Here is a 27,310-nt window from a genome sequence, read left to right as displayed (position 1 = left end):
AATCTAGTGAAGTTTACAAATGATAATGGAATGATGAGGACAACAAACACCCATTCCCCTGGCAGAAAATCACCAACCAAGATGGGAATCTAACCCAGGACTCCGTGATCCAGAGGTAGCAACACTAGCCACTAGACCATGAGCTGCAGACATTCATGACAAAGGGTGCTGCTGCTTCATGATAATAAATGACCCAAATCACAAATGCCATAATGCAGAAGTTATGCCAACACAAGTCAGAGACACTTGCACCTGCCCTACAGTCCTGATCTCTCCCATGTGATTACCACACCTTTGATCCCTTAGGAAAGTGCTCAAAGGGCCGAACATTCCTATCCAAACCACTGACGTGCAGCATGCAATTATGGACTACTTCATGCAGCAGGTCATGTTGTTTTGACAAATAGGTATCTTCAAACTGGTGCATTGGCGAAATAACTGAGTCAATGCTCACAGCGATCTAGCCTAATTGGCGTATTGATTCCAAACTTCTGAATGGGAACTTTTAGGCCACTCCTTATACACTGTTGAGCCAGAACATGACAACCGACTACTATCAATGTAAACCTGTCCAGGTGATAGCAGCATCACCTGGCAAGGAATGGCTGCTAGTCACACACACGCACGATGTGTGTAGTACCACTGAGCGTGCTGTCTGTGTGTAGACTGGGGAACGTGAGCAACCCGAATCTGACTGGGGGCAGATTGTGACAGCCTGGAGGATCAGTATGAACATTTTGGAAACTACACAACTGGTCTAGTGTTTGAAGAGTGCTGTCATGAGCGTCTGGCATGTGGCGAAACCAAGGTGAAACCATGTCCATATGTCTTGGGGCTGGGCGGCTCCCTCTTCATTACAGATGTCCGACACTGTAGCCCAGGCAGACTGGTAAAACAGGGCAGCGAACTGTAGCAGAAGTAACATCAGACTTTGTTCGGCATTAGAATACAAAACAGGGCAGCGAACTGTAGAAGAAGTAACATCAGACTTTGTTCGGCATTAGAATACAAAACAGGGCAGCGAACTGTAGAAGAAGTAACATCAGACTTTGTTCGGCATTAGAATACAAGTGTGTGTGAACACACAGTGCACCAAACACTCCTCTGCTGCCAATGACCCATGCATGCGCCAATGTTAACCACAGCATCCGCAACTATGACTGAAATGAGCACATGGCCATAGGCACTGGACGTTGGTAGGAAATTGCATGGTCTTATGAATCCCAATGCTAATGGAGGTTGCAAATCCGTCATCTTCCAGGTGAACAGCTCCTTGACACCTGTACCGTGTGACGTAGACAAGCTGGTAAGTGACTCCATTATGCTCTTTGAACATTAACATGGGCATCCATGGGTCGAGTTGTGCTCATGCAAGGCACCATGACAGCCAAGGGGTAACACACACCCCTTCATGACACTCATGTTTCCCAACAGCAGTGGCATTTTTCAACAATATAATGTGCCATGTCCCAATGCCAGAAGTGTGTTGAGCAGTTTGAGGAACACAATGGTGAGTTCCAATTGATGTGCTGGCTCCCTGTCTCACCAGATCTAATCCATCTAGGACATGATTGAACATGGCATCAGATCTTACCGGACACCCTCGCCGGAATTGAGGTAACTTGTGTGTCCAGATGTGGTGCCAACTCCCTCCAGCAACCTAAAAAGGCCTCACTGCTTCCATGCCAAGATGCTTCACCACTGTTATCCATGATAAAGGTGGACATACTGTTTATTAGGTTAGGTGGTCATAACGTTCTGGCTGATCAGCATATGCCTATATCATTGACTTCCACTTTAATTTGATGTCTGTCTGGGAGACTGGTCCTACAAGGGAACCTGAATGTAAATATCTGGGAGCACATTTCATGGACAACTCTTCACATGCAATCACGATCAATGCCAGTATGTCTCAAGGCAGTTGAAGGTTTGGCCACGTAAAACATTCATTGCACCTGTGGTGATATCTAGCTCTGAGATGTGGAGTATACAAAAGCAGGACTGAATTTTCTCATTTTTGAGAAAAAGTGATGCAGAAGATATTTCGTCTAGTTTCGACTGCAAACACAGGTAAATAGAAGATCATGCAACAATGAGCTGGAAGACCTGGGCCTAGAAGCCAATATAGCAGGAATCATTAGTAGCAAGATGGCTGGACATGTGGCTCTGACAGAAGACAACAGCTGGCCACAGAAGTTCCTGGATATCATACCTACAGGCAGACTCGCAGGAAGAGCTAGGAAGAGGTGGAGCGATGGCCTCTGAAGACGTGCAACAACCAACCACCTATGTCGATCATATAGGATGGCAGCAATGGACAGAAGACTTTGGAGGAGGACAATTGTAGCAGTGTGCAGTCTATTAGGCTCAAACGCATAAAAGTTAAAATATCTACATGGATGCCTAGGAAGTTTACATACTATGTTCCATTTAGTATATGATGAATAATGTCTACTTATAGTGGTACCACTAACTATTTTCGTTCCTATGAAATTTTATTATGCGAGTCCTCGTGGGATTAAGATACATGCTATATGAGAATGCAGGCTCTCTTGGCGAATCTCTATGATAAAATCTTCTCAAGTTGACAGCCGAGTCAATGTGTTGTTCTCCAGTAATGTTTCAGCAAGTTTCTTACTTGCCATCTTCAGGCAAAGTGTCGGGTTCACATCTCGTTCGGATCTTTATAGCCGCTGGACCACGGGCTTCTCTGCATCCATGGTGCCGGTTGGGCCAATCAGGTGCAGAATTGGTGCGGCGGCACGTGGTGGTGCAGGAGGGAGGTGGGAGGGGGGAGGGGGGGGGGCGAGCCATGGGTGCTGGGTCCTAGCGTCTCGACTTTGTACAGCCTGTTTATTGCATCCGCTGCCACTAACCTGCCTCCATCGGTGCGCTTTCGTCTCGTTCCTGATAATGTTGTGTTCCACACGCTGCTGAGTTGGAAGCCACTATCCTGATCGACCAGGTTATCACTGACCCGTATGTCCACTGTCTCTTTAATAATAGAGTCCCAGAAACCTTTCGCTCTACACAGTCTCTTGGTTGCTTCAAATTGAAACCTGTGTTCTTCACTGAGGCTGTGATCCGCTACCGCAGATTTTTCTTTTTGTCCGAGGCACACATGTTCAGAGATGCATTGTGTTATGCAACACTGCGTCTGTCCGATATATTGTTTCCCACATTCACAGGAAATACTGTAGACACCTTGTGTTCTTAGATCCAAGTTGTCCTTCATTGAGCCCAGCATATTTCTGATTTTTGCTGGAAGATGGTTTTTATCTTGTCCCTCTCCAGTATCCTAGCAATCTTGGCCAAGGGAGGCACTGCGTACGGGATGAATGCCAAACCTTTGTTGTTCTCTTCTTCCTGAAGGTTCTTCTTCTTCTTCTTCTTCTTTTTCCTCTTCCTCATCTTGAGAGTGTGTCTAATCTGCATTTCGGTGTATCCATTCTTCTGGAAGGTTTTCTTCAGGTGCTGAATCTCAGTAGATAAACTGTCCCTGTTGCATGTTATGAGCTCTGTGGACAAGAGTAGGGAGCTCAGATTTCCATTGTGCTGGGTGATGGCAGCTGTTGGCATTTAGGTACAGGTCTGTGTGTGTTTCGTTTCGGTAGACCGAGTGTCGCAGTGTGCCGTCCCGTTTTCTTCTCTATTGGGATATTGAGGAAAGGTAGGCACCCATTCACTTCCAATTCCATTCTGAACTTTATGTTCTCATGTATGTTGTCCAGATGGTTGAGAAATTCCATTAGAGTGTCCTCGTCATGCGGACAGACTGCGAAAGTATCGTCCAGGTACCAATAAAAGACCTTGGGTTTAAGGTGTGCTGTTTCTAGGGCAATAGCCTTGAAGTATTCCATGTATAGATTAGCAATACATGGTGGCAGTGGGGATCCCATAGTGACCCCACGTACCTGTTGGTAAAACTTGCCCCCACACTGGAAATACGTGGTCATGAGCGCATGGCGGAATAATTCCACTGTGTCTTCATCGAAATGATTCTCCAATAGTTTCAAGGTGTCCTCTAACAGTACCCTCATGAAGACGCATGTAACATCAAAGCTGACCATAAAGGTGAGTGTGTCGAAGCCAGTTTCAGGTGGCATGCAAGTAAAGCATGTCCAATTTTGTCGAGTTCAGACCGGGTGAGGCATGACCATAAAGGTGAGTGTGTCGAAGCCAGTTTCAGGTGGCATGCAAGTAAAGCATGTCCAATTTTGTCGAGTTCAGACCGGGTGAGGCATGACCATAAAGGTGAGTGTGTCGAAGCCAGTTTCAGGTGGCATGCAAGTAAAGCATGTCCAATTTTGTCGAGTTCAGACCGGGTGAGGCAGAGAAGCCAGTGGTGCAGCAACTATAAAGATCTGGGCGAGACGTGAACCTGACACTTTGCCTGAAAATGGCAAGTACGAAAATTGCTGAAAGGTTGCTGGAGAACAACACATTGACTTGGCTTTCAACTCGAGAAGATTTTATCATCAAGATACATGCTGTTAGTTGTGGATCAGTTGTAGGACTGATTAGCCATCTTCTGATCTGTGCCATAAGGTTGTGAATGGCTACTTAATTGGTATGCCTGTTGTCAGCAAACATTCCAGTTTTTTAACCTTGTAAAAGAACTTGTGGAAAAATTAATGTGACTGCTGAAAAATCTGAGTAGCAAATAATTAGAAGAGTCACTGTATAAAAAATATAAGTGAAGAAAAATCCAAAAAGTGGACAATTGCAATTGCAGTAAAACAGGTCTGTAGTTGGTGCCTAGCAAAACTCCATCAGGATCAAGTACAATCCAGAAATTTAGACACCATGCCAACAGGTGAAAAGCCAATGAGAAACTGATATCAAATACGGTCACTGAAGATAGGATTACACATATTGTGACAATTCTTGTTCAAATTGTATTTAGAGCAGTCAGCAAATAATCTATGATAATCCAAGTCATGTGAAACTTTATAATGATACTGAGAAATTATTAGTGCCACTAATTCCACTGCAATTTATGTTTCACATTAAGCAATTAACCTATGAAAATTTTCCTTACTCTGCATGCAATAAATCAGAAATGTTAAAGCTTACAATATTCTGAGTTCCATCTGCTTCCAAATTTTGTTCAGGATCTTCCTTGATAAATTCAGTAGAGAAAGAGATCCCCAATGGTTCTTCAACAAACTAGGAAAAAGAACACCTCAATTAAAACTGCCAGTATACTTCTATACACATGGCATGACTTTTTATTTCTTTTTCTGAGTACCATAAAACTTTTTACTGATTATTATCTCTTATGCAAAAAGGAATTTTTAAAAAAATATGATTTGCTGAGCAGCTGTTCTTCCAACACACATTCTGACTATTTCATCCTGTACTATACAATATTACGTTCTTTGGAATGAACCAGACCATTCTTTCTCCATTTCAGCATACTTCATGGGTTTTTGACATTCACCTTCAAATGCTAAAATCACAGCTTGCCTGTAGTTACAGTGCTTTTGTGCTACCTCCAAACACTAACCTTTTATCACAGAATTTGACTCAATACTTAATCATCTCATCTGCCTGTTGCTGCCTGGTTCATCAATTAACTTATTCTCCTGACCACAGCTTTGGCTGAAATGTTTTGAAAAATTTTTAGCAGGTCTGTTTCTCCTTCTGTCCAGCTATCAGTGTCTTCAACTATTTACTTGCAAGGTTCTGTATGCACTACTGCTCCACTCTTTTATACCCAGCAGAAATGTTTGTCTGCACATCAAAACTTCTCCAGGCTGGCCAATTTGAAATTCCCAGCTTGCAGTAGGGCAGTCAGCACTATTCTTCCAGAAAGAACTACCACGTGTGTTTCTCAGCATTGCCCTCCAGCACAAGTATACTGGCACTACAGGCTACAAACATCACTGTTTTGTATATCTCATTCACATAGGCAGCTTTACTAGTTTTGTTAATTTCTCAATTACAATGTTGAACACACTTGCATGAACATCACCTTGTCCCTAAACTGTGTGTGCGCACTAAACTTGCTGCATCAGTCTCTCTCTCTCTCTCTCTCTCTCTCTCTCTCTCTCTCTCTCTCTCTGCCTGTGCCTGTCTCTCTCTGGTATAACCATATTTGCTCTTGCCCCTGACCGTCTACTTACTATGCCCACTTTCTTCGTTACCAACACTCCCTCACTCTGTGCCTTGTTTCACACAGAGAGAATACTACAGAAAGATCTGGAGATTTCCAAAACATTTGTGTGGAACAGTGCCTTTGAAGGCAGAGGGAATCTGTATAACCTCTAATGTCCCCAGTTTGGCCATCACAGTCATATTTGATTAAATAATACGATGCCAGGTTCTTCTTACCAGCCCTGTAGAAATGAAACTATGGCATATTCCTCTCCCAAAAATGTGCACACACTACCTTCCAATTTAATCTTCCTCTTTGACACTTTCAGATTCCATTATGCACTAGATAAAAAACATGAAAATCTACTACACCGCATTTTCAGTTCATATTTCAGATGTCTAACATTAACATTTTTATTTTATTTATTTTTTGCCTAGTGGAGGTCGGACACTTCTGCCTGGTTTGATGTGATCTGCCATGACTTCTCCTATGACAACCTCTTCATTTTAAATTGAATATTGCATCCACTGTCGAGTATTTGATGTACTTGAGACTGTCTTCCCCTATGGTGTTTTTTACGCTGTTCTCTCTAGTACCATAAAAGTTATTCCCTGATGTATTAACATGTCTGTCATCATGTCCTTTCTTGTCAAGATGTTCCCTAAGTTCCTTCTTCACTGATTCTGTGGAGAACCTCTGTACTTCTTATCAGTTATCTACTTTTATCACTATTCTGTCATACCACATCCTAGGTGGTTCAGTTATCTTTCTTTTGCATTTTGTGACTGTGCCTACCAAGTACTAATTGTAGTATCCCAGTGTATCTTATTTTACAAAGCTGGGTACTACTGCTAAGAATACAAAGACATGTGATCATCTTACATCTTGCCACAGGTCTGTGAAAATCAAGACTTTAAAACTTCCAAAAATTCTTAAGTGTACCAATCTTCCATCAGATATTTGTGCAGACTTCCTTGAATGTTATTTTATTTATCTTTCAACAGAAATCTGATTTGGTTTTATTCCCATCTTTCTTGGCATACTTCCATCTTCCACTCTTATTTTAGCATCTACTATTGTTTCAGTGGCACAAGGGCCTGCTGTATCCAGTAGTTATACTTTCCTATACAGCCTGGTGTTATGTACAGCAACGTGATATGTCATTTCAAAATTAAACTCTGACAATATAGAGATGCAAATAATTTTACTGTCGGCCGAAACCAGCAAACAGAGGGCTTCCTGATCAATAGTATAATGAATAAGGCATTCCATGTAGTATCACCAGAATTTACCCACTCTCTTGCTATTTACACAGGTTCTTGCTGTGACAGTGTGTTCAATGAATGTTGTTTAGGAAATGTTATGCTCATTACAATGCAAATTTTATGCCATGTGCACTGAACAACCATCTTCTGTACTGTACGTACAGCCAATGTGCGACTTTGGTAATGGAGGTGATATTTCTTAAAATACTTCACTGGACGGTGACCACGAAGTTTCACACATATACCCATCAGATATCTTACTACTTATGGCTGACTGCTTTGTCTCTTAATGCTTTTCTGTTAGAGCACTGACACTGGGCAAATACACAGATTAACAGCTGCTGCAAAGAGGTGTCTTCCTTGCTACACTTGTAACAAAATGAATGAAAGGTATTTATTAATACAATGGTGATAAAAAAATAATATAGCAAATGTCATGTTCAATAAAGCTATGCTTGTTATGTGTATTGTTCAGATACTATTCATAGCAACCAACACGTTACTCAAAGTAACGGAATCAGTCAAAATTTTACAAAAATTCTTAAAAATTGCTGATATATTTCATCAAAGCTTGTAGTTCACTTCCTAAAATTATTCACCTTTAAAGTACACATTAAATGCCATAATATTCCCACTGCACATCATACACAATACAAAACTGATGTAAAAACTTACATTATGCACAGAGCCGTCCACATTCAGTTCTGGATCTTGCTTCACAGGGAGATTAGGGTCTCCAAAAAACTGAAAAAAGAAAAAAAGTGGTGCATGCAAAGCTTCTGTCCTTGTTCATATGTGGGTCTCTCTCTAGAGGGGGTGAAGAAAAGGAAGTGAGGGGAATGCTTTCAAACACGTGTCACGTAGAAGCTTCTGAGACCCTAATACTTATGATCATGCATATTCCACAAGCAGTCCATGGCAAAAGAAAACATATATGCCACAGTCAAATGTTTGAAACCAACGGTTTGTTTGCTCTGGAAGCCAGATAATCAGTAATAGATCATCCGCTAAATATGAACAAACTATGTCTTACTTTCCAAGCAGTGAACACTGAAGAGATCCTAGTTCCTTTAACTGAAACTTTTTGTGCATATTTGTATATGTGTGGCACAAAACTGTTCCATTAAATTTCAGGTGTGCAGCCACATACATTCAGCTGCTGCTTCTGATATTTCAGCTGTATATTATTCAGCAATATTCACACTAGGTCTAAGAACTATTGCTGCAGCACTCACTCCATCCTTTAAACTTTTAGATCTTGCCACTGTATATACAGCCACAGATACACGGGCACCAGATACGTTTATTGACAGCAAAGAAGTACAATGTATATGAATTATATTTGTAGCTGTGCAATCACAGCCAAAGTATCCACAACTCTTTCTGTGTAACTAACTACACAAATTCTCTTCTTAGCGTCAGAGTTATGTAGTCCTGAGTCAACCCAAGTATGCCATCAATAAAAAGCCAAATTACATCCATATCTGAGGCTATGTTATACACTCTTGCAGTTCTTCTCGCCTCTTTCAGTTCACAACATGCACACACTTTGCCTGCTAGTGACCAACTGACTTGTGCCACACAGGAACCTTTCGATTCGACAACCAGACACACATTTTATATTCCAGCCTAGCCAGTTCTGTTGCAGAGGAACTTCCCTCCAAGTTTTACATGATTGCAAACCTACTTTCCCTATGCATGAACCAGTTCTACAAATAAAATATAGCTTCTTCATTCTTTTACAGTATATATTTTTTTAAATTACGTCCACAGATTAATTACAATTACATAAATGCTCACAAATATTGAATAAAACCTTCACACATCAAAGTGCTTGGTGCTAGAGAAGTCACATTAAGTAAAAACAGACAAAGAAGTTAGGTAAGACAATTATAGGCAATATTGATAATTGTGTTACAATATAAAGAGTAATAATGTTTTTACAATATCAATGATTAAACAACATCTTTTGGCCTACAAATATAGTGCCTTATAATTAACAAGTATTTCAGGTAATAGCCTCTTCTGTGAATCCTTAACTTCAACATGACATCCGATCAAGAAAAGCAGCCACAATGCTTATGAAGAAACGTGGCCAAGGTGTACACACCAATAAGAGTTAGATGACACTGACTTCTAAACCTTTTCAGAAGCAAATCCACCATCTGCCATAGTTATCTCTTCGTAAAAATTTTGAATTAAGTTACATAATTTACAACTGTACTGTCATATTTGGCCTAATAAAGTCTGCCTGAAAACAGTCTCCTGCAGCCCCTCAGTATAATTTCAGATACCAGGTCATCAAGATTATTGGAAACAATGTCTCCAGATCAGAACAACAAACATGGAATCCTGTTGTGATGGCACTGGTCACAGTACCCACCTACTGTATTTCCTTGAATCTAAGCCGCACTCTAATCTAAGTCGCACCTGAAAAATAAAACTCGAACTCAAGGAAAAAAAAATTTCCCTAATTTAAGCACCTGAAATTTGAGACTCGAAATTCAAGGGGAGAGAAAAGTTTTAGGCTGCACCTCCAAATCGAAACAAAGTTGGTCCACTGTAATATGAGACACAATTTAGGTCGAATGAATGACGATACAGCTACAGTAGTTTGGTTCGAGTCGTAGGCTTAGCAGTTAAGCTTTACCAGGTAGACATTGCTATGCGTCAGGTGCTCCGTCCGTGTTTATACGGGTATCCTTCCTTTTTCATGTGCTTGGTCTGGTTTGAACTGATAGCTTATTTTTCTTTGATCTGATAAGTGCCGTTCTCTGTGTTATTGGTGTTTACGTCACTCTAAGCTGAAAATGCATTACTGTACTGTGTCATGCATTGTTTGTCACATTCTGATAATGAGTGTTTACGGCCTGTCGCTGCTCGCGGCATGGCTTGCTTTCGTGCACGCTACCACCACTTACAATTAAAAAGAGAGAGAGAGAGAGGAATCATCTCATTAGCGAAGCAATGGCAAGAGACTGCTATTTATTGTTACTTACACTGCTGCTTTCCTTGATAATGATCAACAAGAACCAAATAATAGACTGCGTATGATAGAAGATTAGAAGATGTTCTGAATGAGAGTTTAGTGAAAATTTTTCTCCGTTTGAAAATCTTTGCAGACACCTCTTTAGTACATTACATTCTGCACAGAAATTAGAGTCATTTAGATTTAAAAATCTAGTGCATTACGATGCTTCATTTCTGACTGTATCACTACTAGGCATACGAATATGAATGTGACATGATATGTATATTCTTCCGTGTTTGCTGTTGTCTCACTCTCGTTTTGTAGTTTATTAGGCAGACGGGATTTAAATGAGTTGGAGCAAACATGAAAGAATATATGGCAAAATGTTTATATTCATATTATTCTTATGGTGAGGAGAATACTGCATGTGATTCACAATTCATAAAAGTTCCTATTAGCAACCATCTCTTCTCACAGGTAGGAAAAAATTCAGAACGTAGAGTTGGCCATATTGACAAACATTCCAAACAGTCTTGCCAGTCGGATTTTCGTATGAAATGCTGCTACAAAGATGAACAATATGGAATTTGTATTTACTTCGTTGGATAATGTATGAAAATGCAGTGAAACTCGGGGTGGAGAAAAAAGCTCGTCTTCCACCTTTTTTTTTAAATTTATTTACTGACACGGAGGTTTTGGCGCCAGTATTTATCTTTGTGCCTGCAAAGAATGCCTGTGTAGTGCTACATATATTCGACGGCAGAAGTTAGTTGTGGTGGCACCTACCAACATTTTTCAGAACTTCCGCTTACTTCGCACTCGATCCTAAGCCGCAGGTGGATTTTTGGATTACGAAAATCGGAAAAAAACATTTCGTTGATATATTCTTCCGTGTTCAGGCTGGTGTCAATATGAATTCCTGAAGTTCCAAAAATTTAATTTCTATATTCCTAGCTGTTGATTTTTACTGTTACTGTATAGCCATCCTACAAACAACTTCTCATGAGCTGCTTGATCAGCCATTACACTTTGACACAGATTTGATTGAATGACAAGCAGATATCTCTGCACAACAGCAATAGCACAAAAGACGTAATAATTCTTTCTGTGCTTATCCCAAATGAAAACTGCAAGAGGAGATTGCTACAGGAAATATAGGTGTGAGATATTATGAGCTATTTGTCTCGCTTTATGAATCCTTTATTAGCCATACATCACCATACAAAAAAATTAATTCCCTGTATGCAGCCAGGACAGTTCTCCTTGGTTTTGGTTTTGTTTTGCTTTGCTTTAGGGCACAAAAAACAACTGGGCTCATATGGAGCTGAGTCAAAACTAGAGAAAATAAAGACACAGAGGACTTAAAAAAAAAACGACTATACAATAGTCCCAATTGACAAAATAGCAAACAGCTAAAAACAGGGATGTGGAGAAAGGGCTAAAGATGACACCATACACAAACTGAGGTCCAAATCTGAAATTTAAATGGCCTTTGCCACATTGCCTTGGCAGATAAAAAGTAAAACGTGGTCAACAGCTCGTGCGTCATTTGTTAAAACGGCCGATAAATCAGGAGGAAAACCCAAGCTGGAACGTAAGTGGTTAAAAAAATAGGCATTCCATCAGGAACTGGTAGACATTTAAAACTTGGGCACAATGCATATCAAGTGGTGTGGTAGCTCCACTAAGCAAATGAGGATGGCTAAAAAGGCAATGCTCAATGAACCATATTTACTCGAATCCAAGCCGCACTTTTTTCCGGTTTTTGTAATCCAAAAAACCGCCTGCGGCTTAGAATTGAGTGCAAATCAGGCGGAAGGTCTGCAAAATGTTGGTAGGTACTGCCCAACTAACTTTTGACGTCAAATATATGTAGCGCTACACAGGCATGCTTTGTAGGCACAAAGATAAATACTGGCGCCAAAACCTCTGCATCAATAAATAAAATGCATTTTCATACATTATCCAACGAAGTAAATACAAATTCCGTATTTTTCATCTTCGAATGTAGCAGAATTTCAATGTACAATGAAAATTTGACTGGCAAGACTGTTTGGGATGTTTGTCAATATTACCAACCCTATGTTCTGAATTTTTTCCTACCTGTGAGAAGAGATGGTTGCTAATAGGAACGTGCACCATAAGAATAATACGAATATAAACATTTTGCCACGTATTCTTTCGTGTTTCCTGCTATCTCATTTAAATCCTGTCTGCCTAATAAGCTACGAAACTAGAGTGAGACAGCAGTAAACGCGGAGGAATATACGTATCGTGTCATGTTTATATTCGTGTTATTCTTATGCCTAATAGTGATACAGTCAGAAATGAAGCACGGCAACTGACTAGATTTTTAAATCTAAGATGACTAATTTCTGTGCAGAAATTGATGAACTAAAGAAGCGGCCGCAAAGATTTTCAAACAGAGAAAAATGTTTGCCTAACTCTCGTTCAGAACATGTTGTATCATACACAGTCTATTATTTGGTTCTTGTTGATCATTATCAAAGAAAGCAGCAGTGTAAGTAACAACAAATAGCAGTCTCTTGCCATTGTTTCACTAATGAGACGATTCCTCTTTTTTTTTTAATTGTGAGAGGTGGTAGTGCACACAAAAGGCAAGCCATGCCGCGAGCGGCGACAGGCCGTAAATACGCACTATCAGAATGCGACAAACAATGCATGACACAGTACAGTAATGCATTTTCAGCTTAGAGTGACGTAAACACCTATAACAAAGAAAACGGCACTTATCAGATCCAAGCAAAATAAGCAATCGATTCAAACCAGACGAAGCACGTGAAAAAGGAAGGGTACCCATATAAATACAGACAGAGCGCCTGACGCATAGCAATGGATACCTGGTAAAGCTTAACTGCTTAGCTTACGACTCAAACCAAACTATTGTAGCTGTATCGTCATTCATTCGATCTAAATTGTCTCTCATATTACAATAGACCAACTTTATTTCGATTTGGAGGTGCGGCCTAAAACTTTTCTCTCCGCTTGAATTTCGAGTCTCAAATTTCAGGTGCGGCTCCGATTCGGGAATTTTTTATTTTCCTTTATTTCGAGTCTCATTTTTCAGGTTCGGCTTAGTTTCGAGTAAATATGGTACAGGCTATTTAAAATGACCTCCTCCTGGCGGGAGGGCAGAGAGGAGGTCGTACAAGCTGCTGCAAGAGGCTTAATAAGCAGGAGCTTATTCCCATGAAAGGAGGACCATTGGCAATGCCAAAGGGACACCACATCTTGACAGACGGTGACACAGGTATCACTGGAGGGAATACAGGTACTTACGGGCTGAGAAACAAGGACTGCGGCCTCGGCAGCAACCTTGTTTCCTAGCAGACCGAGATGACCAGGAACCCACAAACGTCACACTGGCTCCATCTACAGTGAGTAAGTGACAGTGTTCCTGGACCTGCTGCACTAAATGGGCAGTGTACAGCACACACAGACTTTGAAGGGCGCTGAGAGTCTGAGCAGAGGACACAATTGAAAAGGCTGTGTCACCTGATGTACTCCGTGGACTGATACAAGGCAAAGAGCTCAGCTGTAAATACTGAGCAGTGTGATGGAAGCCGATATTGAAAGACACGGGTCCCAATGACAAAGGCACAACCGACCCCACGGCCAGTCAGAGCCATCAGTGTATACAAAGGTACTATGGCAAAGATCCCTGTGAAGGTTGTGAAACTGAAGACGACAGAGCGAGGCTAGAGTAGTGTCCTCAGGAAGCAAATGGAGGCCAAGGTTGGCATGTGCTGCTTCATGAAGCCAAGGTGGTAAAGGGTTCAACCCACCGGGAGAGTCGCAGGTAGTGTGAAGGTAAGCCGCTGTAACACGTGCCAAAAACAGACTCCAGGAGGTAACAGAGAAGAGGGATGCACCCCATACTGATAATCAAAGGAATCATCAAAAAAGGAGGCATAGGGTGGGTGGCCATGCATGGCAGACAAACAGCATGCATCACTTCTGAGGAGAAAGTCACCACAGTAGGACAGCAGCTTCAGAACACAGACTCAAGCGGGCTAGTGTAAAAGGCCAAACAGATGCCACGATGGTGGATAGTGTTGAGACAGCGTAAGAGGGATGGGTCCGTAGATGCATAAACATAGCACCCACAGTCGAGTTTCAAATGGACAAGGGACCGGTACAAACGTTGGACGGTGGTTCGATAGGCAACCCGGAAAGTACCATTCAGGATACGTAGAACAATGAGGAACGTGTACAGTGGGCTGACAGGTAAGACACATGGGAGGACAGTTTCCTATCAAGCATGAGCCCCAGGAATTCATTAGTTTGAACAAAAGGAAGGGCAACAGGCCCACGACGTAAAGATGGTGGGAGAAACCACTTGCGTCACCAGAAATTCATAGACAGTTTTGTCAGTGGAAAAGCGAAAGCCACTGTCGACGCTGCAGGAGTAAAGACGATCAAGGCATCGCTGAAGATGCCGCTCACGAGGGAACCTCCCCATCGCACCCCTCTCAGATTTAGTTATAAGTTGGCACAGTGGATAGTCCTTGAAATACTGAACACAGATCACTCGAGAAAACAGGAAGAAGTTGTATGGAACTATGAAAAAATAAGCAAAATATACAAACTGACTAGTCCATCCGCAAGATAAGCAACATCAAGGAGAGGTGAGCTCAGGTTTGCCGTGGTCCTGTGGTTAGCGTGGGCAGCTGCGGAGCAAAAGGTTCTTGGTTCAAGTCTTCCCTCGAGTGAAAATTTTACTTTCTTTATTTTCGCAAAGTTATGATCTGTCCTTTCGTTCATTGACATCTCTGTTCGTTATAATAAGTTTAGTGTCTGTGTTTTGCAACCGCACCGCAAAACCGTGCGATTAGTAGACGAAAGGGCATGCCCCTCCAATGGGAACCGAAAACATTTGATCGCAGGGTCTTAGGTCAACCGATTCCTCCACAGGAAAACACGTCTGATATATTCTATACGACACTGGTGACGGCATGTGCGTCACATGACAGGAATATGTTGTCGACCCACCTAACTTGTACACTTGGCGAATGGTTAAAAAGATTCTTCTACCTTGCCCGATTTAGGTTTTCTTGTGGATGTGATAATCACTCCCAAAAACGTGATGAAAACACAAGAGTTTGTCACATAAACTGCAACAAATGAATGCAACAGTTTCACAGTCACTCAGTTTTCCCTGTGCTCTGTCAAAAAATATGTTTTTAACGTTTTCAAATTTTTCCGTGTGTAGACCGTCAAATCCTGCATATGCCCAAGCAAATCTGAACATGTCCTGGAATTTTGGAGAGTGAAGTTGATTTTGTGTGAGTACCTGAACTTTGACAATTGTCTGAAAATCATAATTATCACTCTAGGGTAGACTTGATCCAACGACCTCTCGTTCCGCAGCTGTTCACGCTAACCACGGGACCATGGCACTCCCGAGCTCACACTATCCTTGATGCTGCCTATATTGCGCATGGACTACTCAATTTGGATATTATGCTTATTTTTTTCCTAGTTCCACACAACTTCTTCCTGTTTTCTCCATAGATCTGTGTTCAGTTTCTCAAGGCCTATCCACTGTGCCAACTTATAACTAAATCTGAGGGGGGTGCGATGGGGAGGTTCCCTTGTCAGTGAGACAGGTCTGTGGAGAACTGTAATGGATGGAAAAATCGTCAACAAAATGGGAGCCGGAGATGCCCGGCAGGAGACAGGCCGTTATAGGGTTAATGGTGACAGCAAAGAGGACGACACTCAAGACGGAACCCTAAAAATGCCTGAAGGAAAAGGGGCAGGCAGCCATGCAAGCCCCTCGTGTAAAGAGTACAGAGGATACCAGTTCTCCAGCAGATGTCGAAGGCCTTCTCCTAACTGAAAAACATGGCCACAGTCTGGGATTTTTGCAGAAAACCATTCATGACACGAGTGGACAAAGTAACGAGATGGTCAACTGCAGAACGGCACACTCAAAATCCACACTGTGCACTCGTCAGTAAACTGAGAGACTCGAGCCACCATACCAGCCGGGCATGAATTGTAAGTTCCATCATCTTGCAAATGCAGCTGGTAAGGGAGATGGGGCAGTAGCTAGAAGGAAGGTTTTAGTCCTTACCGGGCTTAGGTATGGGTATGATTTGGCTTCACGCCAGTGCCCGGGAAATGTGCCCTCTGCCCAGAAGAGGTTGTATGTGTTAAGCAGAAAGTGCTTGTACGCAAGAGTAAGGTGCAGCAACATCTGAATGCGGATGGCGTCTGGCCCTGGGACGGAGGATCAGGATGAACTGAGAGCACGACCTAGCTCCCTCATAGCAAAGGCAGCATTGTAGCACTCATAATTCGGAGAAGGGAAGAGTATCGCCTGAGCCTCCTCTGCTCGTTTCCGATGGAGGAAGGCAGGGTGATAGCAGGGAAGAGCTCGAAACTTCCGCAAAATGATGGCACAAGGTCTTGGAAATAGCAACAGGGTCCACAATAACATCGTCTGCTACTTTCAGGGCAGAAATTGGGGAATGGATCTTGTTCCCAGAGAGCCGTTGGAGGTTGTCCCACACTACAGAGCAAGGTGTGGAACTGTTAAAAGAACTAGTGAACGAAATCCAGCTAGCTCTTTTGCTATCATGAAGAACACGATGACACTTTGCGTGCATCTCTTTACAATGAATGCAGTCTGCAATCGTAGGATGACTGTTAAAACGTGGAGAGCACATGGATGGGGTTGGAGTCAGAAAACTGATAGCACACGGTCTCTCAAGTAGGTGTCAGAAAGAACAGACCACTCGATTGGTTGGTTGGTTTGTGGGATTGAAGGGACCAGACTACTAAGGCAATCGGTCCCTTTTTCCATGAACTTTAAACACCTTCAAAGAATAAAAACAAACAATGGAGATGACAAGACATGACACAGGACAAGAAAGACACAGACAGATACCAGAAAAAAGGAATTAAAATCACACCGACTGTGACAGTGGTTGGCCGACCATAGAAACAAAAAAGGAAAAGCCAACCACCAAGAAATGCACTAAAACCCCAAAATCATAGGCCAAAGGCCAGACTCAACACAAAAACAGGACAAACACTGAGATCAAGCGATAAAAACCCCCTGCATGATTAAAACTCAAAACTAAATCTGCCACCGCAACGTCATCTGATAAAAGTGCAGGAAGGATACCAGGCAGCACAAATGTCTGCCTGGGCAGAGTAAAAAGTGGCCAGTCCGACAAGATGTGGACCACTGTCAAATCTAACCCACAGCGACATAAAGGTGGGTCCTCATGGCGCAATAAATAGCTGTGTGTTATCCAGGTGTGGCCAATGCGCAGCGGGCAGAGGACAACAGAGTCCTTGCGAGGGACCCGCAAGGAGGAGCGCCACACACCGGTAGCCTCTTCGATGGCCCTAAGTTTGTCGGACAAAGGAAGGGTGCGCTATTCTTCACCCCAGGTGCGAAGTACCTTCTGCCGCAAAACTGACCTGAGGTCACTCTCCGAAAGGCCAATCTCCAAGGCTGGTGGACCAACAGCCTGTTTGGCCAGCATGTCAACATGTTCATTTCCCGAGATGCCGACATGACCCGGGGTCCACACAAAGACCAAAGAGCAGCTGCTACAGGCAAGAGTATGGAGGGACTCCTGGATAGCCATCACCAGACGAGCGGGGGAAACTCTGTTCGATAGCTTGTAAACCGCTCAGGGAGTCACTACAGATAACGAAGGTTTCACCTGAGCAGGAGCAGATATACTCTAGGGCGCGAGGGGTGGCGACCAGCTTGGCAGTGAAAACACTGCAGCCAGTCGGCAATGAGAGTTTTTCATAATGATCCCCTAGAATAAGAACATAACCAACACGACCAGCAACCATTCCGAAATGTCAGTATAGACAACGTCAGAAACTTGAAACGTGGCAAGGATTGAAAGAAAGCAGTGGCAGATGGCCTCAGGAGGGACTGAGTCCTTCGGGCCCTGTGCTAAATCTACAACAGACCTGCTGAATATCTAATCAGCATTAATTGTCTTCAGTTGAAGAGTTATATATTTTGTATTGTTATTTAAATTTCCAATATTTGCTTCACTTGCCTATTCTACAACGAAGGCGCCACTTTGACCAATCTAGCATCCCCAATTGGTAGTTTTAGTTTCATTGTGATTTCACCATGTAGCACTACCAGTCTCTCTGTGACAGTTACGTACTCAACATGTACTTTCAGTTCATCTTAACAACATGGTCTATTTGTTATGCTTTCATGATGTTTTAACGAATTTTTGCGCTTCTTAATATAGGTTGTCACTGCTGGTATAACCTATTATTTCATGGTAATGTATCCTACATATTCAGAATATTCGTTGTGGGGGAACCCCAAACACTTTATATTAATGTCATTTGTTCACCAACTGATAACATTTCTTTCAATGTCTTATGAGTATTTGTGCAGCACTGTTCACCTTATGCATTATGGTCACATGTTTCCTACACAACTGTTACCCCTTCAATTTGGTGGGCAAGGTTCATTGAAGGGGATATCCGCACTGATTATGGGGATAGATTATGAGCATATAGCCCTGGGATCCACGTGTCGTGGCTCCTTCGGCCATTATTTGCCATTGGGCCTCCGGTCTGAGGGTTACCGGGGAGAGGGATCCCAAGAGGGGGCCTCGTCACCAGTATACAGCAAAAAAGGAGAACATTTCTCCAGCCACGTGCAAGAAGTGGTTCCTTAAGAAGGTGCTGTGAGAACAACGGAAAAGGAGGGTGGTGGGGAAGGCAGAGGGTGGAGGATGGGACAAGGCTGGGGCAGCAATGGATGTGAGGTTAGCACAACATATCATACCCACAACCCACAGAATGTAGACATTCATATTTCCTCCATTGCTGCACAGTTGACACGCAAAGAAGGATGTTCACAAAGACTATGTATGTGTTTGCCACATATTGGGCAGTGGGGTGACAAGATCTGTTCAAAAAATTCCACAACATTCAAAATTTCATGCCCATGGTGTGTTGTAGTCAAATATGGTTGGCATCCCTGCACACTCATGGGTTTATTGTGTAACTGATGGAAATTCCTTTGTTGTATGTCTTACTGTTCAGTGCTATATTGAGTAGAATGTTGTGCCACATAGTTCACAAATTTCGAGATGGTTGAGTCAGAAGAGCAAATGAATCTTTACTACAATAACCATACTCCATATCGTTCCTGTTGCACAATAGGCTTATAGGACAACATACCTCACACGGCCTTCACAATTATGCCTTCGCATCTTCATACACTACATCAACATTTCACTATCAATCTTAAACACCACTGCTCAATTTCTCAACACATCATGGCTCAGTACAACTACACTCCTGGAAATTGAAATAAGAACACCGTGAATTCATTGTCCCAGGAAGGGGAAACTTTATTGACACATTCCTGGGGTCAGATACATCACATGATCACACTGACAGAACCACAGGCACATAGACACAGGCAACAGAGCATGCACAATGTCGGCACTAGTACAGTGTATATCCACCTTTCGCAGCAATGCAGGCTGCTATTCTCCCATGGAGACGATCGTAGAGATGCTGGATGTAGTCCTGTGAAACGGCTTGCCATGCCATTTCCACCTGGCGCCTCAGTTGGACCAGCGATCGTGCTGGACGTGCAGACCGCGTGAGACGACGCTTCATCCAGTCCCAAACATGCACAATGGGGGACAGATCCTGAGATCTTGCTGGCCAGGGTAGTTGACTTACACCTTCTAGAGCAAGTTGGGTGGCACGGGATACATGCGGACGTGCATTGTCCTGTTGGAACAGCAAGTTCCCTTGCCGGTCTAGGAATGGTAGAACGATGGGTTCGATGACGGTTTGGATGTACCGTGCACTATTCAGTGTCCCCTCGACGATCACCAGTGGTGTACGGCCAGTGTAGGAGATCGCTCCCCGCACCATGATGCCGGGTGTTGGCCCTGTGTGCCTCGGTCGTATGCAGTCCTGATTGTGGCGCTCACCTGCACGGCGCCAAACACGCATACGACCATCATTGGCACCAAGGCAGAAGCGACTCTCATCGCTGAAGACGACACGTCTCCATTCGTCCCTCCATTCACGCCTGTCGCGACACCACTGGAGGCGGGCTGCACGATGTTGGGGCGTGAGCGGAAGACGGCCTAACGGTGTGCGGGACCGTAGCCCAGCTTCATGGAGACGGTTGCGAATGGTCCTCGCCGATACCCAAGGAGCAACAGTGTCCCTAATTTGCTGGGAAATGGCGGTGCGGTCCCCTACGGCACTGCGTAGGATCCTACGGTCTTGGCGTGCATCCGTGCGTCGCTGCGGTCCGGTCCCAGGTCGACGGGCACGTGCACCTTCCGCCGACCACTGGCGACAACATCGATGTACTGTGGAGACCTCACGCCCCACGTGTTGAGCAATTCGGCGGTACGTCCACCTGGCCTCCCGCATGCCCACTATACGCCCTCGCTCAAAGTCCGTCAACTGCACATACGGTTCACGTCCACGCTGTCGCGGCATGCTACCAGTGTTAAAGACTGCGATGGAGCTCCGTATGCCACGGCAAACTGGCTGACACTGACGGCGGCGGTGCACAAATGCTGCGCAGCTAGCGCCATTCGACGGCCAACACCGCGGTTCCTGGTGTGTCCGCTGTGCCGTGCGTGTGATCATTGCTTGTACAGCCCTCTCGCAGTGTCCGGAGCAAGTATGGTGGGTCTGACACACCGGTGTCAATGTGTTCTTTTTTCCATTTCCAGGAGTGTATATCACAGGTCGGGTCGACAGAAGCGTCCGATCCCACGCATTGGCTTTGACCCGTGACGTAAGGGTGTTGTCGTGTGTGACGTCATGACGGCGCGGAGTTTGGTTTGTGAGTGTGGCGTGTTCGTAGATGTCGTCGTGTTGTGGTTTGTTGTGCTCTCTGGTGGTATGTTCAGGGTTTTCGTTTGTGTGGTGTTATGGGCTCAGTTTGCTTTTGCTCATTCTCCAGAATTGTTCGAGTGTAGGCTGTTTGTAGTGGAATTCGTTTCAGTGAGTTAACGATTTTGTGTGAAGGTTAATTTAGTGTTGTTCGCTGTATGTCCTGTGGTAATTTTAGTAAAATTAATCGGTTGTTGTTTTTGTTGAGGAATGGATATGACGGATAAAATTAAGAGTGCGCAGGTCAAGGGAAGTGTTCGATCCCAATATATATATATGTGTGTGTGTGTGTGTGTGTGTGTGTGTGTGTGTATTGGGAGATGTTTTTGAGCTATATAGGCCAAGGGAAGTGTCTGATCCTAATTTATGGGATCGGGAGCTGCTGTTGAGCTATATAGGTCAAGGGAAGTGTCCCATTCCAGATGATATTGTGTTTAGTGGTATTTGGGGAGTTTTGTGATGTCAGTTTTTTTCGTCGTTTTGTGTGGTTTAGTATGGGGGTGAGTGTCTAAATTTTTTTATATTTAGTTTGCCCCCACCCAAAAACACCCCATTTCCCGCGCTTGTCCCGTTAGTGTCATTAGGCTTTTTGTGGAAAGTGTGTGTGTTTGTTTTTCAATGTATTTTCGTCCTCATAATGTGTATGTAACGACTTTATATGCGCCATATTGGAATCGTGGTTTATGGTCGTTTCCGCCATATATGTGACGTCATGGGTCAAAGCAGACGGGCGGGGTCGGACGCTTCCATATTTCCCACAGGTCAAACAAAGCAGGCGGGTGGTATCCTACAACCAAGTACACCCCTACATATGGCACACAAATTAATTAAACAGTGGTAAACCACTTACCACAGAACCTGGCTCATTAGGGACGTCATCTGACCTCTCTTCCTTTATCCAGATTGTCTCCATGTCAAAAATGGTTCAAATGGCTCTGAGCACTATGGGACCTAACATCTGAGGTCATCAGTCCCCTAGAACTTAGAACTACTTAAACCTAACTAACCTAAGGACATCACACACATCCATGCCCGAGGCAGGATTCGAACCTGCGACCGTAGCAGTCGCGCGGTTCCGGACTGAGCGCCTAGAACCGCCTCCATGTCAATTGATGCCGTTCTACACCTCTGAAAAACAAGCAGGCAGACGAACAGTTGCATCCAGTTGCCATTGTTACTATGAGGTACAGATTAAAGGCAATATTTTATCCAGTACTGGTTGTAGCAAATGAGCCCACAGCTGAGGAGCTAAATCAGACTCTAGCTGAAAAATATTACTTACAGTTCTCAGGTTGTGAGGAGTCTGAACAATCTCAAAGTATGATTCTTCAATTTCTCCAGGCATATCTCATGATGTAATAAATCTTGAGTGAACAGCTTGGTGTGAGTGTACAAGGTCCGTTGTTCACACGAGATTTATTTCATCATGAAATACGCCTGGAGAAATTGAGTCTCAAAATGGTACGTAATGTCAACAAATGAGTAATGATTTCTGTTGTTCCTTTGTCCCACTGCCTTACTGTATACTGCCATGGATTGAACTACAGTCGCCATGTGTACTTTCCCACATGACCACTAATTTCAGCATCAAGACCAATAAAGGCATCTAAAATGGCAAAGTGAATTTTCTAAATAAAACCATTTACTAAAGCTGGCCTCTGTTTTACACATGGAGAACAAACGGGTACTACAGAGCTTGCTGTCTCCTGCTAGGCAAATGCTTGTGGACATGTACTACACTCCGAAAGGTCCATAATCATGTCATTAACAAAAGGTATTAACAATACAATTTGGACTGATGTTAATCACACATGCTGCACTTTACATCGTTTACCACTACACCCACATTTCTATCAGTACTCTGCTCACTGCAGTAATTAATTTCAGGCTGAAAGATTCAAAATAAAATTCCAGCCCTACAGATTGTTGACTGCTGGTGACCCACATTTTTATCAGATATTTTAATATGTACTTTTCACACATCTGTTACTTTGACACTTTCCATGGGTGTATCGCTACCCAGTTTGGGGCAACTAATACCATGCAGAAATCACCTGCTCACTAAAGAATAACACATACTGCAGACTAGACACTGCACTACGAAAGTTCTGATTCTTGATCTTAATATGGGTTTAGTTTTCTCTAAAACAACTGAATTTCTTGAAATGACTTCCTCCTAATTGCAACCATGAAGATTATCCTGATTACATGTAGCTTTCCTTGGTCAGCTTTTAATTATCTTCCCAGGAGGCTGTTCCACTATTCTTATAGAAAACTACATTAAAAAGCATATGATGTACTAAAATATGCAGCAGAACAAACTTTTAATTCTCAAAGCACATTGAAAACTCCTGGAACATTCCATAGCATTTTCTTTCGTCCCAGAATAATGGATCCCTACAAGGAGGTAATGGGCACTGACATCTTAAGTACTGACAACGTAACTTGGCATGCTACAGTCTGTAGGAGCAGTACATCAGGTTTAAGTAAAGTCTTCTAATTCCTGGTGGTTCTTTCACAAACATTTCGTCACATGGGGTATAAAGACTCATACGAATTTAGAAGGGTGCAAACTTCACTTTGCGCTTTTCCTGTCATTCACAAAGTATTGCTGGAGATCACAGCATACAGAACCTGCTTCAAACAACGTATCACTATGTGATACGCATCTTTTACGAAATCACAGTAGACACATGTAGCAATTTTCATACGGCGTGGCGAAAATAGCAAGCACTTGAAAATATGATATACATACATAACGACCTGCTATTTTTCGTAATTAAGAGTACAGATACTGGTGTGTATTAAAATACCTATTTAAATATTTTCTACCATTTAGTATTTGGAAAACATATATTCAGTAAAGGCAATTCTTAGTTGTAATCCACATAACCTGAAAAAAATTATATGTGAAATTAACACCTTTGTCCCAAACCATAACTAACGGTAGTGCGATCACAACAAGTTACATACGGAATAAAATAACGTTCAATTGTGTCCAGTAAACAACTGGAAACTAGCATTAAACCCATACCCTACTTTCATGTACAGTTACACGATCATTTCAAGATACTGTCAAACTGCTTCAATCGTCCAAATCAAATACAACAAACATGTAGTATTAACTTGGTTCTAAAATATATATTCGTTTTTCCTAGAGTCATACTTAAGTCGCGTATTTAATACCTGGAAAAAGCAATACACGAGTTTCTGCAAGAACATGAGATTGCAACAGCTTTAACTTTATTTCTGCATTCCTCAATAGTCAATATGGCCAGAACCCACATGCTCCAAGACAATAAAAGTGAAAGAACAAAACAAACCAAGGACGTTAGAATAGTATCAACACCCTTGGCGCCAATTACGCTGATTTACCAGAAGGAAAAGTTGAAACGAGCATTGTGAACTAAACACACATTTTTCTATGTAGTTGCAAAGATGGTTTTGAAATACCATACATAATCTAACAGAATCTACAATCACTGTGGACGCACAAATGAAAGAAAAAAATCCTGATTCGCACAATCAACCGCAGGGTGTATGAAACCATGAACGGGAACAACATTACGAGAAAACATTTACAAACTAACTAAATTTATTATGATCGAGAGTAACGGCCTTTATCTTCACGAAATGTAATGTGAATTAAGGTTAGGTATTTCAATTTAAAGAATGCACGTCTCATTATTAAAAAAAGTAAACGCCAGTTGCCTGCCGCAAACGGCACCTTCGCATCACAGAACCCTAAACCCTTGTGGAAAGTTTGATGTTTTTTCAAAGAACACAGATACGATAGATATTGCACTTTACTAATAGTCTTTGGCAAGACATCATTGTATTATGAAAGAAATATTGCTAGTACTGGTTTTACATTTCAGTAAATGTTGCTAGCTGCATACAAAAGGTAAACAGTTAGAGGTGAATATTTAAAACACAATTAAAAAGTTTTTGTAAGTCATACAATACCATAGTCGCTACACAGCGAGACGAACAAGATTTATGCATGAAGACGAATTATTGTCATTTTTGTTGTTTTATTGCTGTCAGGATAGCCTGGAAATTCTGGAAGAAAAGGTTTGGCGTTGACTCAGTCTGTTCATTCAGGATTTTTGGGGTGATTTTAGTTTGTGCATGAAAATTTCTAATTGTTCAAGGAGGTCCATCTGTAGCCCTTCCTCTACAGTGTGTAGCACAGAAAGACTGTCATTGATATCATCAACAGAGTGTTCATGATGAGCAACATGTGATGCAAAACTGGACTTATCTAAGTTTTTGAGATGAAGGGCATCCATATGTTCACTGTAGCGAGTTGTTAAATTTCTCCCTGTTTGGCCTATGTAGAAGGAAGAACAGGAGCATGTGAGATTGTATATGCCAGAATTTTTATGCCAATCTCTAGTGGTTTTATTATTGTGAACAATTTTATTTTGTAGTTTAATGTCAGTGTGAAAAGATATTTTTATGTTGTGTGGACTGAACAGATTTGCAAGTTTATATGATACTTTGCCAAGGAATGGAAGACAGACAAATTTTGGCATTTCAGTCTTAGTTTTTTATGGTGATGGTGGTTGCTTGAGTTTACTTTGGATTTTTCATATAGGGTGTTTATCAAAGATGAATTATAACCATTATTTTGGGCTATAGATTTAAGTATGTTCATTTCTTTACATGAATCCACTGATAGGGGTGTTTATCAAAGATGAATTATAACCATTATTTTGGGCTATAAATGTAAGAATGTTCATTTCTTTACATGCATCTTCTTCACTGATAGGCGTGCTGAGCATATGGTTTTCAGATGACCTGAAGAAAGCAGTTTTATGTTTGTTCGAGTGGCGTGAGGTATTGCTAATGGTAACATCACTGGTAGTGGGTTTTCTGTATATTTGGAAGGTATGCTTGTTATTGTGAGTGGAGATAGCCATGTCAAGCAAGTTAATTCCTTCAGTGGTCTGGTGTTTAACTGTGAATTTAATATTTTGGTGCATTTTATTCATTTCATCTGCTAGGTTATTTAGTTCTTCTTTCGACTATTGAAAAGTATTATTGTGTCATCCACATATCTTTTATAATACAGAATTTTGTCGGTAAATTGTGGGTGTTTTAAGAAGAAGTTTTGTTCCAGATTATCTATAAATATGTCAGAAAGCAAGCCTGCAAGACTGCTACCCATTTCCAGACCATGGTTTTGCATGTAAAATTTGCCATTGAGTGAAAAATAGTTATGTGAGAGGACTAATTCAAGCAACATCATGAGTTCATAAATTTCTGCATTGCTTAGCTTTTTGTATTTGATTAGATTCTTTTGTATTATTGTGAGAGTGTCTTTCCAGGGGATATTGGTGTAGAGGCTTACTACGTCAAAGGAGGCAAATGTTGCTGTGTCTGGCACTATTAGTTCGTCATCCACAATGGGTATATTGAAGAAAAGCAAATACATTTCTTGGATCTAACAATGAAGAGAGAGCACAATAAACACATATTTGACCTCTTCAGAAAGCCAGCAGCCACAGACATTATCATACATGCATCATCTAACTACCCTCAAAATCAAAAATTATCAGCCCTACGACACATTACACTGGCTAAATAATATCCCACTGAAAAAAGAAAATTATGAAAAAGAGTTACAAACAATACAACTCATAGCCACTAACAATGGTTGCAGCACCCATATAGTACAAAGCACCCATATAGTACAAAAACTCAATCAAAAAATTAAAACACAACTAAAGAAAAATCAAAACAAGCAGAGAGAACATAACCTCACAGACACTACAGTACACACAGAAACACAAAACAATAACACTCATGACATGAATAACAGAAAAAAATTGTACACTCTTACATACAAACACAAAGCACCACACAAGATAGAAAATATACTAAAAAAACAGTGATTACAAATAGCTTACAGAACAAGAAACACACTCCAGTCACATTTACAAACAACAGAAAAACCAGATAAATACCAGGGAGCAGGCATATACCAACTAGAGTGCCAGAAATGTAAATCAGTATATCTGGGGATGACAAACAGGAACTTTATAACTAGATGTAAAGAACATA

General features: G+C 42.1%; 1 long non-coding RNA gene across 1 annotated transcript; it reads right to left on the bottom strand.

Moving 5' to 3' along the window:
• Positions 1–5,074: 5,074 nt before the first annotated feature.
• On the bottom strand, positions 5,075–23,160 carry LOC126213065 (uncharacterized). Its single transcript, XR_007541063.1, has 3 exons — positions 22,292–23,160; positions 8,041–8,109; positions 5,075–5,169 (listed from the first exon to the last, which is right to left on the bottom strand). It is a non-coding gene; the product is annotated as an uncharacterized LOC126213065 (long non-coding RNA).
• Between the last annotated feature and the right edge of the window lie 4,150 nt (positions 23,161–27,310).

The sequence above is a fragment of the Schistocerca nitens genome, chromosome 11 (genome assembly GCF_023898315.1).
Source record: "Schistocerca nitens isolate TAMUIC-IGC-003100 chromosome 11, iqSchNite1.1, whole genome shotgun sequence".
Classification (NCBI taxonomy): Eukaryota; Metazoa; Arthropoda; class Insecta; order Orthoptera; family Acrididae; genus Schistocerca; species Schistocerca nitens.
This window is presented reverse-complemented; position numbering and strand designations above follow the sequence as displayed.